Raw genomic sequence first — 17,934 nt, forward strand, 5'->3', positions numbered from 1 at the left:
TGCTCTAACAAAAATACCGTAGACTGGGTAGCTTCAGTTAAAAACATTTATCTCTGACAGTTCCACAGGCTGGGAAGTCCAAGATCAAGGCACCTGCAGTTTTAATATCTGGTGAAGAACACTTCCTGGTTCATCGAAGTCTGTCTTCTCTGTTTCTTCACATGGAGGAAGGGGCAAGGGAGCTCTCTGGTGTCTCTTTTATAAAAGCACTAATCCTGTTCATGTGGGTTCCATCCCTAAGATCTAAGCACCTCCCAAAAGTTCCACTTCCAATACCCTCCCACTGGGGTTTAGGCTTCAACATATGGATTCTGCAGTGATACAAACAGTCAGGTGGTAGCAGGACCATTTCTCATGAGCTTCTTCACAGTCTAATAATCATTCTCAGTACAATCATCAATTAATTTATCAAATGAGACTACTAGGGAAGGTCATATATGCTATACAAAGTAACGTGGATTTATCTGGAAGACAAAAGAGCAACAGTTCAGGTTCAAATCAGATGTTTAAGAAGAGCTGTCCCTTGTTTGCTAAAGATTATTGGGATGGAAGTGTGAACAAGGTATTAAAAGGGTGTTACGGGCTAAATACCTTCCCCCAACCCAGATTTTGGTTCTTGAAGCTCTAACCCTAGAAAAAGTCCCCACCCTCCCCCCCGGTGGGTTAAGCGACTCAGTCTGTAACATTTTGTTGAAGGCAGCCCTAGCAAACTAACATAAAAGGGTAAACCATTTGGGAATGGATGAACTCAGAGGTTGTTCTAGGATCACAGGTGAGAAGAAATGAAGACCAACGCTGAGGCTCTGGCAAGAGGGACTAAAAGAAAGAGCCACAATGTAGGTGCAGCTCCATGACAGACAGGAGGGCAACTCATTACTTGAGTTCAATGTCACTACCGAAGATTGGGGGAATGAAATGGCTCTCTGGGTTTCAAGATGAAATCGGGTCAGGAATCACTCAATACAATTTGACGACACACCGCTGCTCATGTAAGGATGAACTCCATCATCACATTTCTGAGGTATGATTCCAGAGATTTGGGAAGTACCAAGCCTCATCCCCCAAACTCATTTTGCTGTCTCTGGTTGATTAATCAAACGTTGATTTTGTTCGGGTGAGTGTGTTCTGTTTTGCAGAAAGGTTGTGCAAATTTACCAGGCTACTGATCACATTAGCTGAATCAGTAATGTACATTTTATTTTATTTTATTTTTTTTTATTTTTTTATTTTTTTAAATTTATTTATTTATGATAGTCACAGAGAGAGAGAGAGAGGCAGAGACACAGGCAGAGGGAGAAGCAGGCTCCATGCACCGGGAGCCTGATGTGGGATTCGATCCCGGGTCTCCAGGATCGCGCCCTGGGCCAAAGGCAGGCGCCAAACCGCTGCGCCACCCAGGGATCCCAGTAATGTACATTTTAGTATGAATGAAGGAATTGAGGGTAATAATGATAATTAATATGTATCAGGCATTTCTATGGTTTAGATACTATTATTATCTTCATTTTGTATAAGTGAAAATTAAAGCACTAGAAGAGGTCAAATCCTGTTCTTCATTGCACAAGCAGTTAGGCTGGGATTCCAAGCTAGCCAGTTTGGTTCCTAAGTACATCACTTCTGGAAAGTCCTAAAAGACTGAAGGGAGCTTGAGAACACTGAATGCTTCAGGAGGACACACAGCAAAGAGAGAGAGAGAAAAAAAATAAAAGTTTCATCTTTCTCAAAAACTATTCCATAGTTCCCCTGCAAATGGTAATCAAATGTGCTTAGAAATGAATAGCAAGACACCTGAAGATATAAATCAAAGAATAATGGAATGACCACAAGCATAACTTAAAATGTACAAGTTAGCTTAAAAAGTCACCAGTATTCAGTCAATACAAAAAGTCAGTGTCCTGATACTTGATTTTATAAAAAGAAAACTGGAAAGTAATTCCTTTAACTTCATTCCTTTAAAGTAGTAAGCTCTGGGATCCCTGTGTGGCGCAGCAGTTTAGCGCCTGCCTTTGGCCCAGGGTGCGATTCTGGAGACCTGGGATCGAATCCCACGTTGGGCTCCCTGAATGGAGCCTGCTTCTCCCTCTGCCTGTCTCTCTCTCTCTCTCTCTCTCTGACTATCATGAATAAATAAATAAAATCTCTAATAAAAAAATAAAGTAGTAAGCTCCACATTGGTGCTATGCGGTCAGGTTGAGAACTGCTGTTCTATGTGTGCTTTTCTTTTGAGATGGCTTCAGATGATGCACTGGATGGCACAGACTTCTGAGGGGAAGGGGGCAACATACTCTTAAGTTGCTCACAATGGGACCATTTACACTATTTTCATAAAAAGCAGTAAAGTTCCTGATTTTTTTAATGATTTATTTTATATAGAGAGTAAGTGCAGGGGGGAAGGGCAGAGGGAGAGAGAAACTCAAGCAGAGTCTATGCTGTGTACAAACCCTAGAGTGGGGCTGGATCTCAAGACCCTGAGATTAGGACCAAAGCCAAAACCAAGAGCCAATGCTTAACCACTCAGGTTCCCCTAAAGTTACTGATTTTGATAGGCATAGTCTTTCTCCAAATGGTGACACCATTATCATAATGACAGTTCCAAAAATCAAGTAACTTCTACTGTTTTTAATAGTGAATTGAACCTATTCACTCATTTTCCTAAATAAAAGGGAGAACCCATGTTCTAATTCCATAACCTTCTGACTTTGTCTAAATCCACATCATCACAAACCATAAGAATCTCTGAATACATTTATTTCCTAAAGCCCTGAGGTATCACCTTGTGAGTTATAGTACAACCACTAAATTCTGATTAATATGTGTAATTTATTTTTTCTACGATCAAGGACCTGGCCATGCATGGTATAGAGCTGCCAGGTACAATTTACAACTGGTGAAAGGCGGGAAACTTGGGTAAGACCAGGAGAACGCTAAAAAAAAAAAAAAAAAAAAAAAAAAAAAAAAAAAAAAAAATACAATGTTTCCCAGAACATTTCATAAGTTTGCAGGATGATAGCAGTAACAGGCAGTAAAGAGTTTCACTCAAATAGGGACCCAGTTATGAAGAGCTGCACATGAATAACTGGAGGCTTTTAAGGACAATAACAACCATTACTATACTGTTCTGGGGACTGAAGTGTTCTTATCATATGTTTAATGTTATTTTTAGAGTGCTTTGCCATATTGTGGAATTTCTAAAAAGACACTAAAAGTAGTTTCATCTGTATTCCCCCCGACTTTTTCCCACAACACATAAATTGAAAATCTGAAAATAGAATAATGGGTAGGATGCTATCACTCTGGAATCACCCTAAATGGTGCTGACATAGAAAATGGGAGAATCATCAATGACCAAATAACTAGAAAAGAACCAAATGTATACAACTCCAAGTCTCATGATCAAAGTATCTGATAGTTTGAGTTCTATGGAAGAGGAATTTCCCATTCCATTGTATGTTCTATGTGACAATTAAAAGAAAATAGAATAGCAATTATTCCCAAGAATGTGAAATGTCATACATATTACAATGAAACATTCAAACCTTATAAGGTCAGAACTAGTTTATTTTAGGAGACTGGTGTCAGCATAATAAGGATTAGTTAAGACTTTTGATAATAAGGTTAAATTTCAGCTAAGGTTCAGTTTGCTTCCTATGAAGTTTTGAAATTAATAATGCAGAAAATGAAGTCACGTTCTCAGGCTGAGTCATTTGGAGAGGCTTCAATGAAAAATCTGAGCTCTGTGGGGTTTTAAGCCTGGTTTCTCTACTTACTACTTGTGTGACCTTGAGTAAGCAACTTAACCTCACCACGTATGGTTGTAGAGAGAACTACAAAAGATAAAAAATTGAGAACATTGCGTGGCATGTAAGAGCTCAATATTAAATGTTGGCATTGCTGTTGTTATTAATCCTGGCCAGAATCTGGCAATACTGACAAAAACTTATTGGTGTTGAAACAGAACAAAAAAATAGCGAGAACTCTGTTATCCAGTGGTAAAATTTAGAGAAAGGTAAATAATGATTTGACATCTAACATTAAAGAACACTAAGAAATTTAGAAAACACAATTTGGTTTCAAAAATTATGAGTCCATGGATATTAAGGGTAAAGCCCAATGATTAGCCCTTGTTTGCCCCACAAAGAAAAAATAGTAAATAATCAATTTTTATGCTGTTGTGAAAGTTCCTCCAAAAGCCAAAAGTTAGTGAATTTATATTCAAGAATATAGGAAATCATAGCACTCCTGCTGGAATTTGTACTTCTAGCGATCCAGCTATGGTGGGATGTGTCAAAAGATTAACTAGATGCTTAAAAAAAAATCTGTGATGGGATATTTTAACTGAATAGATAAATTGCAAAAATCTAACTTGACAATTTCAATCTGCATTTCATAAGACTGTTAACACTGGAAATTATACCATCAGGGGATTTTAAATGTGCCTGTTTAGACGTTTGTGTAGTGCAAAGAAAGCTAGCAAAAATGTTGACTTTTGCATATTAAAATATAAAGGAGCAAAGTGCTGTGTCATGCATTTGAAGGAACAAATTATTAGTTATTTTTCAAAGAAAGTAAATAATAACTCTTGAAAATAACTAAAGAGGTAGTATGCTAAGTTAGCACTTTGGCTGGTACATTTAATTGTTTGCAGCAACATTAATACCAAAATTCAGGGGCTGGGTGAAAACATTTCTGCCCTCCACAGACAAGCAATTAGCTTTTCCAAGGGGGGAAAAAATGTATATATATATATATTCTATTTTCTTTTTATTTTTTGTCCTTTTTGCTGATATATATATATATATACATATATACATATATATATGAAAATTGAAACAATCCATTTGAGAATCACATCAAATGCTCTTACCATGAGCATTTCTAACCTCAAATGCAAAAATGTATTTTGATACAGAAATCAACTTTTGGAGCTCCTGGGTGGCTCAGTCATTGGGTGTCTGCCTTTGGCTCAGGTTGTGATCCTGGGATCCTGGGATCAAGTCCCACATCGGGCTCCCCACAGGGAGCCGCTTCTCCCTCTGCCTATGTCTCTGCCTCTCTCTGTGTTTCTCATGAATAAATAAATAAAATCTTTAAAAAAAATCAACTTTCTCCACTTTTGTGTGCCAGATTTTGCTATTCTGTTACAAAAAGACTCTAGAGAATATAGTGTTATAATGAAACATTTAAATATAGCTTTTGAAAAATTCTGTTTTGATTAAAGAAGTTTTGATTAAAAACTATCTTGCAAAGTTTATCTTAAATTCTTAAATTCAGCACTCAAGTTCTACTTTTCTTTTAAATTTACATCTTTTTGTGGATACAAGGCAGTAAGAATCCTGTAAAGATAGAAATTTTGCTTGAAGGTTTAGAAATTTTTTTTTTCATTTCTCCTTATGTATTCAAAGTAATTAAACTGTGATGACAATATTTTTGCAATTGAATTTTGGACAGGGGTTATTGAAGTACATCCAGACTCCTCCAAGTACCGTAAGCCAGGTAACCATACTCTTTGTCTTTTTGAACTTGAAAGGAAACAACTGGTCACACCAGAAACCATTGAGAAGTGTCCTCATAGCTTTGGTTTTGTATCTTTGTGGACTTGAAAACCAAGTATTGCTTTTTGAACTATTCCAATGCAAAATCCTAATAAAACAGTTAAATTTGGCTTTCTCCAATGATTCTATGTGTATTTTAATAGAAACTAAGAAATCTAAAATTATTTCAAATAAATATTTCACATGACTTCAGTTGTGAGAGCACATGGAGGACAACCAACCAACTGTAAGATAATTTTCATGATAATAGCTGAAATTCTATATAGTAGACTTTAAAACATAAATTCCAAGCTGTCTTAATTTTGAATGAATTCTTCTATCCTGCTTTCTAATTGGTAATAAATATTTTTTTCCAGAGAATTGTATTGTTGTCAAACTCTGTGCCCTCTACTCTGCTAAAAGTAAAATGATGCCCCAGTTTATTTATTTGTTTAAGATTTTATTTATTTGTGAGAAGCACACAGAGAGAGAGAGAGGCAGAGTCATAGGCAGAGGGAGAAGCAGGCTCCTCACAGGGATCCCATGAGGGAATCGATCCTGGGACCCCAGGATCATGCCCTGAGCTGAAGGCGGGCACTCAACTGCTGAACCACCCAGGCGTCCCAATGCCTCAGTTTAAATATATAATTGTACTTCTCCAAAATATTTATTGTTGCATGAAATGATCACCATTAAAAACTGTAAGTGGAAAGCAATAACATTAATTATATTGATGTTGATAAAGAAAAACCACAAAATTATGAGTGCATCTATACTCTAAATTCATTCTTTTCTCATTTCACTATAGTGATTAACAGTAGAAATATATTAATTAGCTCTTGGTATAATTTACCAAGCAATTATATTAATTAAAACAAGGATATCTCAATTAGTAGGTCATGTTTGCATCTAGTTTTGAACCTACACATAGAGTTCTCTGTGTATCTATACTATTGCATTAAAGAAGCTATTAAAATATGTCCTTATCCATATTAATATATTAATAGAATAAGCAGAGATGTTTAAAGTTATAGCCTGCATGCACATTAGATTTCCTGCTGCTTATTAATAGAACAGGTGATAGTATAAATTAAAACTTCCTGTTCAGCATTTACTTTTCAGTGATTTTTTTTTTTTTCTGTTCACTTTTAAGGTCAGAAAATGGTATTTGGTTTTCTTTTTTGTTTTCTCATGAGCTGGTAAGTGACCAAGCCACATTTAAAATGTTAGGAGTTATCTTGCGATTAGGTTTATATTTTTAAAAGCTATTCTGCAGAAATGGTTTCTGGTGCCAACTTCTTAATGGTAAATAAGTGGATTTTTAAGGAATGGAGCTCTGGTAACATTTTAAAAATGATATCTCGTATGCATTAGAGAAAAATGCATGCATCACGTGAGGACTCATTAAGTGATAAGTACACTTATCTCCTTTATTTGATTATTTGATGCACAGATACATATATCTTTTCTGAAATGAAATCTAGATGGATTGGGTTGTCTCAATACATTTCTCTTTGGTCGTACTGAAATATAAAACTCTTAGCTATGAACCCTTATGAACAAGCCAGCAGATTGAAAATAAAATGATCTGAATAATGGAATCATAAAGTTGTTATGGATGGTAAGAGCTTCGTTGAGCATGTATTTTATTCCCACGAATTGAAGTGCAGTGTATTTAATCTTTCCCTTGCCATCTATAATACAAAGGAATATGTTCCTCCAGGAGTATTTGAAATCACTTAAGTAATGCCTACTTCCTTTTCTTAAATGAGCTCCTCCCTTCCTCATTCCTGCCTTCTCTCCTTCTTTTCTTCCTTCCACCCATCCACCCATCTTTGGTTCCTTCCTGATCCTTTGATTCGTCTACCGTAATCTTTTGAGGTAATTTGTGCCTAGGAAGGAGAAATGAGCTAAGTATGAGAGGCAGCAAGAACTGCAGGAATGAGTCAGAATTGGACCAGGCAAACTGGATTTCAAATGTTCATTCTAGCATTTGCCAGCTCTATGCACTTAGGCCAACTACTTAATCTTTATGATTTTCAGTTTTCCTCACTGCAGGGTTGTTTTGAAGTTAAGAGGTAGTGTGCAAAAAGCATCTGTCCCATATTATATACTTAGTAAATAGTGATTATGATTAAGGAGAAACATATGCACATTTTCAAAGGTTAAATTGACCAATCACGGAGAAAACAGCAAGTAAGGCAAGTCTGTGGGCTCTATGAAGAAACCACCTGCTTCTGTTGAGCATAGACAGTTATGGTGCACACTTTCTCAGTTAAATACTATTTATGTTACTTTTGTTTTTATCCGCAGTTAGGATGGGATGACCAAGAAACCTAAAATGTAGCCACATTTGGGAGCTGGATCCAGGACAGGTTAAAATCTACTCAATTTCTCAGGACTAGTGGGACTAATAAAAAGTATTTGTTTGCTCAAACATCTTCCTTCTGAAATGAGATGGTAAACAGGACAATGGTGAGTGGTCCCAAGAAACACTCTGAGGCTATACTAAGAACAAGTCTGAGGCACCTCAGCATGTATGTTGACAGCTGGGAAACCACTATAGACAAGACCTGCCTGCTTGCTGATGTCAGTAAAGACATGGTCCAATCATTATCCGAGCAAACCAATTCTAGGCAGGCCAGAGGATGTGCTGGGCATGGGGTCAGATCCCCAAGGCTCTGACAAAGGATGTTGTGCATGGACACAGCTGCAGGTCCACAGTGATTTTATCCACTTTCTCCAGGAATGGTGCCTTCATTTTGTATGTTTCTTTGTGGGTGGAAGGCTGCTTATTCATTTCTTCACTAAGTACTTATAGAATAGTTGCTTTATGAGTATCCTTATTCCTGAGAAAGTTTCGATGCAGCTGTTCTGATTGACCTTAAGCCCCAACAAGTTTCTACTCAAGAAATATTAGACTCTGGACACCAGCCACCTGGACCTATGGTCAGGTGTCTGTAGCATTTGATCACTCGGCACAGACATGTGATTCTCTTCCCTAAAACACCAACGAGCTCAATATGGTTAGCACACTTCAGTTCCACTAATCACTAAATCCAGAGGAGGTTATAGGACCACTAGCCCATCTTGACTTTTACAAAATGATTGATTCCTTTAAAGTAGGTGTGAGTGTTGTGACAGACTCACAATTCTGTTGGGACATTTCTGGCTCTGCACAAGTGAGCAGTTCACGATTACTCAGTTATTGCCAGAGGGCTAGTATTTCTAGGCATAAATAAGACAGTCCAAGCAGCCTTCTTTAAGGACCAGTCTGTTCATTATGGACCTTAAAATTCTGAAAGAGCTGATAGAGTCTACCAGGATAAAATGTTTACAGTAAAACTTAAAAACTTCCTTTAAATTAATTGATAAACATAGATGAACTATTTGAGAATATCTGAATGAATGCTATAAAATAAGACTGAATACAATTTGCTTTATTGCTTCCTGGAAATAAGTATATGGAACAAGCAATAAATAAGAAATAATGTGGTTCTTTCTAATACCAGTTTCCAATCCCTCCTGTCTTAATCTGTCTGGGTTGCTATTTTTTAACAAAATACCACAGACTGGATGGCTTATAAGCAGAAGAAATTTATTCACAGTTCTGGAGGCCAGAAGTCTGAGATGAGGATGCCGGCAGTCAGAAGAGGGCCCTCTTCCAGGTGGCAAACATCTTGTTGTATCCTTACAACCTGGAAGGAGCTAGGGAGCTCGGTGGGGTCTCTTTCATAAGGACACTAATTATTTTGTGAGGGCTCCATCCTCATCACCTAATCACCTCCTAATGGCCTTAGCTTCTGACACCGTGACATTGGGCATTTGGATCCCAACATGCGAATTTTCGGGGCCATAAACATTCAGGCCATAGCACCTCCTGTCTAGCAATGGATGACAATTTCTGGTTATTTGACACAGATTGATCTCTTTTCTGATGGTCTCCTCATTATTTTCTCCTGTTTTTGTATCTCCCTTTTCTTCTTATTTCCATTTTTTTTCTGGTATATGAGGACTAATATTATTGACAAAAATTCCTTTTTTTGAGAGAGAGAGAGAGATAGAAAGTGAGAGTACACACACAAGCAAAGGAGGAGGGGCAAAAGGAGAGGGAGAGAGAATTTAAGCAGACTCCACACCCAGTGCAGAGCCTGACTCGGGGCCCAATTTCAGGACCCTGAGATCATGACCTGATCCAAAATCAAGAGTTGGATTCTCAGCTGACTGAGCCACCCATGCACCCTGGCAAAAATCCTTATTCTCTATATCTCCAGTTGCTAGGAGTTTTTATTCACTTCACAGCCTTTACTGGTTAAAAAAAAAAAAAAAATCACTGCCTCCATTATATTTGCAAATTAATCATAAAAAGTAAAATTTATGGGTTTCATTATCCCCAGCAGTTAATTCAGGGACTCTACCCCTCTGCAAAATTTCCCCCAAATATTTCTGTGATTTCCATAGTATAATGACTTACAGGGCACATATACCACTGATACTAGGTTCCCTGCTTGTCCACAGCTCCTACACTCAGAGCAGCTCCTGCTTGTAAAAGCCAAGTATGTAGATGATGAACCACATGCCCAACAGCTTCACTAGGGAAATTACATGGTGGAGGTGGTGGTGGTGGGTGGGTTGAGAGGTGCTGGGAAATGGCTTTCTCCATCTTTGTATTGCACTCTGCTGGTAAGATCACAAAGTAGTGTGTCTTGAGTGAAAGAGGAAGAGATAGGGAGAGGGAGAGAGAATAAGGTGATTTCTTCCATGGGGTAAGACTGACCAAGAATCCACTATTACAATAGATACTCAGAATCCCCCAGGGCTTTGTGTGGATTAAAAACAAAACAACACAAAACAAAAACAAAACAAAACAAAACAAAAAAACAATAACCTAATAAGCTACCTCACAGAATTTTTCCCAGTACCTTTGACAATTATCTGGAGAAATAATATTTTAAAAATCAATTTTTGGATTCAAGCCTGGATTTGAATCCTGGCATAGAAATATTAGTTATGCAACAAATTTTTTAATCTCTCCAAGACCCTGTTGCCTCACCAGTAGGTTGTAATAATAATTATTCCTACGGCAGAGGAGTTTTGTATAAGATTCACTAAGACAATAGGTACAGAGATCTTAGCAGGATCCTAAGCACATAGTCAAGAAAAGGCGTGGGCTCTATTGTCACTATTACATACCACTTCCCTAAAGTGAAAAGCGTATAGTCATGCCTGGTCAGCATTAGATGCAGGTTGAGCTTTTTCTGAGCATGCCTCTCGGCTCCATGTAAATTTCGTAAAGACCTATTGCTCTGGTCCACGGGCAGACCCAAATTTCAGAGGCTAACACAATGCACATTCAAACTGATATTCACACCTTGCTTAAATTTCATCTCTGTCTAGAAGCACTGCACAGCTGCTTGCTCTATACTAACTTATCTAGAAGCCAAACTTATTTTTCATAAATGCTGTCACCACTATAAAACTCAAAACTTTATGTAAAAGAATTCTAGTTCAGAGATAGATACTGAAATGCTATTAGATACTAAGCACAAGTCAATCATATCAATTTTCTCCTCACATCCAAGGCCCCAGCACAAAGCCTGCATCTGTCAGAGGTATTTTATCCTATAAACACACACTTACTCATTCAACACACATTATTCAAATTTCATTATATCAGAGACACTGTTGTAGGTTCAGAGATATCCTTAATATGATAAATAAATAAGAATGCATGTTTTAAGATAAGAAGACAGAAAATAAGCAATGAATGGATGGATGGAAACAAAGAATGAAACCGAATGAAAAATACCAGGGAGAAATAAGTATTACAGTGATTAGAAATAACCACACAGCCATTCTAAGTTGGATAGTCAGGAAATGCCTCTTTAAGGAGGTAAACTGAGACCTGAATACAAAAAAGAATCTGTTACAGAGACATCTAGGGCAAAAGAGGTCTAGGCAGAGAGGAAAGCTGGTGCAAAGGCCAAGTGTTTTTGCTGCACTTGAAAAATTAAAAGAAGGGCAACCCGGTGGCTCAGCAGTTTAGCACTGCCTTCAGCCCGGGGTGTGATCCTGGAGACCCGGGATCGAGTCCCACGAGTCTCAAGCCTGCTTCTCCCTCTGCCTGTGTCTCTGCCTCTCTCTGTGTCTCTCATGAATAAATAAATAAAATATTAAGAAAAGAAAGAAAAATTAAAAGAAGACTAATGTGCTGGAATTCAGTGAGGGAGAGGTTGTAGGTATGAGACGAAGATGTGGTGGGGGGGGGGGGCGGATTTATAGAGGTTCCTGAGTCATCCTAGGGACTTGAAAAGCCAATGGAGCCAATGGAGAGTTTTAAACAGGAATATGATTTGATACAAGGAACAGTGCTGAGAATGGATAACAGAGGCAAAAGAATGGTAGTTGGGGTGGGGGGGTCAGTCTGAGGCTACTGCAGTTTTCCAGGTGCAGAGAAGTGGAAGAATATAGGATATGCTTTGAAGAAAAAGCGAACAGAACATGGTTTGGGCAGATGGGAAATAAAAGAGAAATCAAAAACACTGTTGATTTGTAGCATATGCTCCAGAGCTGTGTAGAGCCACTCACTATGATAGGGTATGTTGGAGGGACTTGCTTTCTCATGGACTCACATTTCCATATTAAGGGCCCTCCACTAAAGCAGGCCTTTGCCCTTAGTTCTAGCACTCCTCTTTTGGGCATGTCCCTGACCTGGCTTGGTCACTAATAAGCATGGCGTTTGTCACTCCCAATTATATGACTCAAGCATCTCTCTATCAATTGCTTGAGATCTCAGGATTCGCTGAGGAAATACTGGGAGAGTAACAGATTTGGGGGAATCAGGAAGCAAGACTTCTGCTTGGGATACATTAGAGTTAAGGACAGATAGCTGAATATTTCAAGTAGACTCATGCTGATGAGCTGGGAATTTGGTGGTGAGGTCAGAGGTGGGAATGAAGACTTTAGAGTCATTGAGTATGTAATATAAAACCAAATATATGACTTCTGTGGCAAGTCATTATTACATAAACAAATATATTTTATGAGTGCGTACCAGAAGCCAAAATAGATTATAGTGGCAGTCATCAATATCTTTGTACTTTTTAGAAGTGATCAGACTCCTCAAATCAGATCGGATGTTGTCAGACCAACTGTCTGAGAAGATCATCTCTGCTGAGTCATGCTACCCCAGAAGGCCTTCCAAAGTCTATGTCTTATAGATCTGCCATCAGCAATTTATCCTTGGCTTGCTCAGTGCAAATAATTTGATGCAAATAAAATTCAATTAAAAATCCCACACATTTCACCTCTGACTCATCCAAGGTGCACATTGCCATAGTAATTGGAGACATCTGTCCTACTGAACAATACAGGAATAGGCTCGTGCAGCTGAATCTCCCACGCTGATTAAGTGACTACCTCATGTGGAACTGAGATGGGGATCAAAGCTGGGACAGAGGTGTGTGTGTGTGTGTGTGTGTGTGTGTGTGTGTGTGTGTGTGTGTCTAGTTGTTCTCATGTACACTCTCAGTTTTTCTGGCTGTCATTATTATTCTTAATTAAAATATATCCATTGTCAGTTCAACACCAGAAAATATTATCTCTAACTTTTGAAGTCACCTCTCTCAAATACACAATTCTACTACAGTGCACAAAAGGACGATATTAAACGTGATTGGCATTAGCTGTAATCAACAGAATCTATTACACTTTATCTGAACTACAAAATATTTCTTTTCATTATCATCAGTATTCCACCTGTAAATTCCTAGCTAATATATCTTCATAAACAATGAGAAGTAGTTAACATAACAATGGTTATTTAAAATACTCATACTTAAAGGGCGCCTGGGTGGCTCTATCAGTTAAGCATCTGCTTTCAGCTCTGGTCAGGATCCCGGGGTCCTAGGATCCAGCATTGGTCTCCCTGCTCAGCGGGGAGTCTGCTTCTCCCTTTCTCCCTGCCCTCCCTCCTCCACCTGCTCGTGCTCTCTCTCTCAAATAAATAACAAAATCTTTTTAAAAAATTCATATTTAAATACTTGTTTTCTCTTTCCATAAATTTAGGCTTTTTCTCAGATAGTAGTCTTACTAAAGGTAAAGAAGACCTCATTATTTATATCATTTTGGGGGTAAAATTTAAGAATTCAGTTTAAAGTGATAAATATAGTGGATTTGGGGAAAACTAATCTACATTTTTTAAGTGCTTGGTTTCTTGAGGGCTTGGGTGGCTCAGTTGGTTAAGCGTTTGACTCTTGATTTTGTCTCAGTTCATAGTCTCAGGGTTGTGATCTCAGGTTCAAAATGGGTATGGAACCTACTTATAAGAGTCTCTCTTCCTCTCCCTCTACCCCTCCCCTGCCTCCCTTTCTCTACAAAACAAAAAAGCAAGCCAGCTTGGTTTCTGGAAATCAAATAATAACTTAAAAATTCAGAATTATGCTTTTTTCTTTGCAAAAAGATTTTTTAATGTTTAAATTCATTAATATTTCAGGCTAAAGAATTATTATATATGCATGAATCTTCGATAGTTCTTCAGCCCAGCAAGTTCATCTGTCTAAAGTGCTTTGGATTCAAATGCTAGTAGAATTAATAAAATAGTCCCATATTAGAAGCTATTTTCTTTCAAAAATTAGCCATATTTAAAGTGGTATCAAGTTAAAATATTGCTCTGCTTGTAATTCTGATAGATTCAGAATTGATATCAACTCCATAAGCTGTGGAATACAGCAAAAGAACTGCAATTCATGTTTTGCTGCAAATTAGTTTGATAGTATCTGAAGAGGATGATGAATTCAGACCTCTTGGTATTATCTACAACAGGATAAAATATTGCCTTGAATCTCCTACAAGCTTGTAGATGTGTGGGAAAAGACCTGTTCAGACTTGTGTTCAAGAACCTCAATCACTGCACATAGATCAGAATCTCCTGGCTTATCTGAGGTTATGCACCCTTCTGACTTCCAATTTCTAAGTCAAAAAATGAATTAACAAGGCTTACTCATTTTAGAGCAACTGGCTAGAAATTGAGATCTCCTAACCAACCTACTGAAAAACTCTTATATAGGGACTTAAGAGGAGAAAGAAACAAATGGTGGATTATAGAGAATACAACCCATTCTTCATGTGATATGAATTGTTAATCTGTGCTTGGTTTCCTACCATGCGACTCACACTTTGCCACTGTTTTCCACTGATGTGGAATTTTAAGAAACAAAATAGATGAAAGGGAAGGAAAAATAAAATAAGATAAAAACAGAGAGAGAGGTAAACTTTAAGAGACTCTTATAGAGAACAAACAAGGTTGCTCAAGGGGAGGTGGGTGATGGGATGCACTAAATGGGTGATGAGCATTAAAGAGGGAACTTGTTGAGATGAGCACTGGATGTTATATGTAAGTGATGAGTCACTAAATTCTACTCCTCAAATGAATGCTACACTATAGGCTAACTAGCTTGAATATAAATTTAAAAAAAAGGTTTGTCTTCATGCCCTTCTTTCACTGCTGAATCTTAATTTCTTCTAGTCAAATGATCTATATTTTGTTGTTGTTTCTAGAGTTTGTAAATGAGAATTACCAGCTCTGATCCATTACCCAGACCCTGACTGCTAACTAGAAAACCCTCTATGTGCTGAAAGCACTCTCTGTGGTGACGGAAATGTTATTCTCTTTCTTCTAGACTCATTTCATATTATTATTTATTTATTCATGAGAGACAGAGAGAGAGAGAGAGAGAGAGAGAGAGAGAGAGATGCAGAGACACAGACAGAGGGAGAAGCAGGCTCCATGCAGGGAGCCTGACGTGGGACTTGATCCTGGGTCTCCAGGATCACACCCTGGGCTGAAGGCAGAGCTAAACCACTGAGCCACCTGGGCTGCCCTCATTTCATATTATAATCCTTCCAAGAAACATCCTGATAACCCCATTATATAGAAATTAGGTAATAAAATAGAAATGTAATCTTGCATGTAAATGGCCTTCAATATTTTGGTCTTTGCAATACCATGAACTGGCCATGACAGTACTATATAGTAATTCACAATGGGGCAGGCTCAAAAAATGTTAAGGTGAACATTGGCAACTCCGAATTCTACCATCTATCACCATCAAAGAATGATGCATTCCATTTAAGTGATTTCCTAGAATTATTTTTCATTTTGTTAAAAGAACATACATAATACAAAAATTATTAGATATTTTATTAAATAAGTGAATGCTTCAGTTAATAAAATATACTGCTTTAAGAATGACATGTTCAGAAATTTGGATTGAACTTTTTTCTTAAAAATTTTATTTATTTGTTTGAGAGAGACAGAGAGAGAGAGAATGAGCACAAGCAGGGCAGGGGAGGAGGCAGAGGGAGCTCCCTCACGGAGCTCCCTCACTGAGCTCCCTCACTGAGCAGGGAGCCCAAAGTGCGCCTGGACCCCTGGACCCTGGGATCCTGACCTGAGCTGAAGGCAGATGTCCGACTGAGCCACCCAGGTGCTCATAGGTTGAACTACTTTTATAATGAATTAAGTAATATCTCAAAAAGAACAAGATTTAACTTATCTTGATGATACAGGAGCAATATACTAAAAACACAACTTTACTAGGCTGAAATATAAAAAAAATTACAATTATTATAATGGTCATTGATATAGTTATTTTAGCAATTGCAACATACTTTGGTATATATTGACATTCAAACAGTCTTGAAAAATATTTTTCACATTTCATAGATGACGGTGATGCGTGCAGAGTTCAAATAACAGGAGGTTCACAGTAAGCACGCAGGAGAGCCACATGTTAGAACATAAAGCCATGGACAGGTGGATAGGAACTGTCAGCCATCCACTAAATGGCCCTAGACTACGTGTGCATTATCTTCATCCTTTTGTCTGATTATTCAGTCAGTTATCAACTATTCCAGTTGCCAGAGAACAGTAACAGTTATTTCTTCCTGGTGCCAGCTGTCATCATCTGTTTCCAGTCTATGAGCTGGAAAACCAGATAATCAAGCTTGCTGAAAATTAGACATGAAACAGATTAAAAAGCATCTGAGGGAGAGCTCCTTCTATGGAGTCAATCAAGTTCATGGCTTTGGTGTACAAGTCCCAGACAGATTATCATGGTGGTTCACAAGCTTTCTCCAGTAGCCTCTTGGTTTGTGACTGAGTTTTAGAAGGGACAGTGTAGGGGGATCCCTGGGTGGCTCAGCAGTTGAGCACCTGCCTTCAGCCCAGGGCGTGATCCTGGAGTCCTGGGATCTAGTCCCACATCGGGCTCCCTGCATGGAGCCTGCTTCTCTCTCTGCCTGTGTCTCTGCCTCTCTCTCTCTCTCTCTCTCTCTCTCTCTCTCTCTTTCTCTCTGGGTGTGTCTCTCATGAATAAATAAATAAAATCTTAAAAAAAAATAGAAAGGAGAGTGTACTGTTAAGTCTGTTCCTTGGACCTGTGAAATGTGAGTATATTTACATTTTGCACCCAAATTGGGGAAAATAACATGCCAACAGGTGTGCCTTCTCATCTTCACACTAAACTCTTCTGCCTGGCTCTCTGTTCTAGTGTTTTAAGATGGACAAATAATGGACACATGGATTATTACTCAGTGTGTGGCTGCCCATGACACTCACGGTGTGGACCTCTATCCGGTGCTAATATCTGAACTGATTGTTACCACTCAACTAAGTAAGTACAAAAATTAAGAATAAGCACTTAGAGATGCCTATGAAAATTCAACACTGACGCAACATTTCAAATTTTTTTATAGCACTGGTATGTAACAGGCTGGATTTTTTTTCCCCCAGTGGTTCCTTGCCACAGAGAATTTGGGAAGCAAATTGGTGTGTCCATACCTAGAGAACTACACAGTAGACAAAGCTATGTGATACTCCCATCTGGCCTGTGTGCCTGCCAGAAGAGGAAACACTAACTTGTTTACCCTTTTTCCAAATGCTGACCTGACTTTTCTTCTTTCCTTCCTCTAGGTCTAGTTCTCTGGCATTAGGAAAGTCTCCCCAATCTGCTCCATTCATGAGGCGTTGACCTTCAAGTTAAATGGAGGCTTACAGAGTCTGGAATACAGGAACCAGGCTAAATCATATTTAAGTTCTTACATAAGAATACCAGAAAGAGAACAATTAAAATAGTAACTTGAATATCACGCTCAAACTTCTAGGGCTTTTACATGTCCAAAGCAGTTGGACTTGTAATTCACTGACAGTTTTTATTTGTATATTCCTATATCTTGGATATATGCAACAATGATTTCAACTATGGACTTTGCAGATAACCAGGTACCATAAACAAACAGCTATTCAGTAAATTCTGCTTTTGGTGGTTTGGTGGTAAATACTATGGTAAAGTAAAATCAAGGCCTTCTTTGGTTTACAAAAACTGGAAAAGGAAATAACTAT

The 17,934-nt window shown here is 38.1% G+C and overlaps 1 long non-coding RNA gene across 2 annotated transcripts in view; it reads left to right on the forward strand.

Annotated features, from left to right (window-relative positions):
- The window catches only part of LOC111090324, a 106,290-nt gene that overhangs the window by 75,699 nt on the left and 12,657 nt on the right, over positions 1–17,934 (forward strand). Inside the window, exons 4-5 of one of the 2 annotated variants that reach the window (XR_005371102.1) lie at positions 17,084–17,206; positions 17,506–17,823. This is a non-coding gene — a long non-coding RNA (uncharacterized LOC111090324). Of the gene's footprint in view, positions 1–17,083; positions 17,207–17,505; positions 17,824–17,934 lie in introns of those variants that run through there. The other variant, XR_005371103.1, reaches the window with a different exon arrangement.

Source organism: Canis lupus, chromosome 16 (assembly GCF_011100685.1).
Source record: "Canis lupus familiaris isolate Mischka breed German Shepherd chromosome 16, alternate assembly UU_Cfam_GSD_1.0, whole genome shotgun sequence".
NCBI lineage: Eukaryota > Metazoa > Chordata > Mammalia > Carnivora > Canidae > Canis > Canis lupus.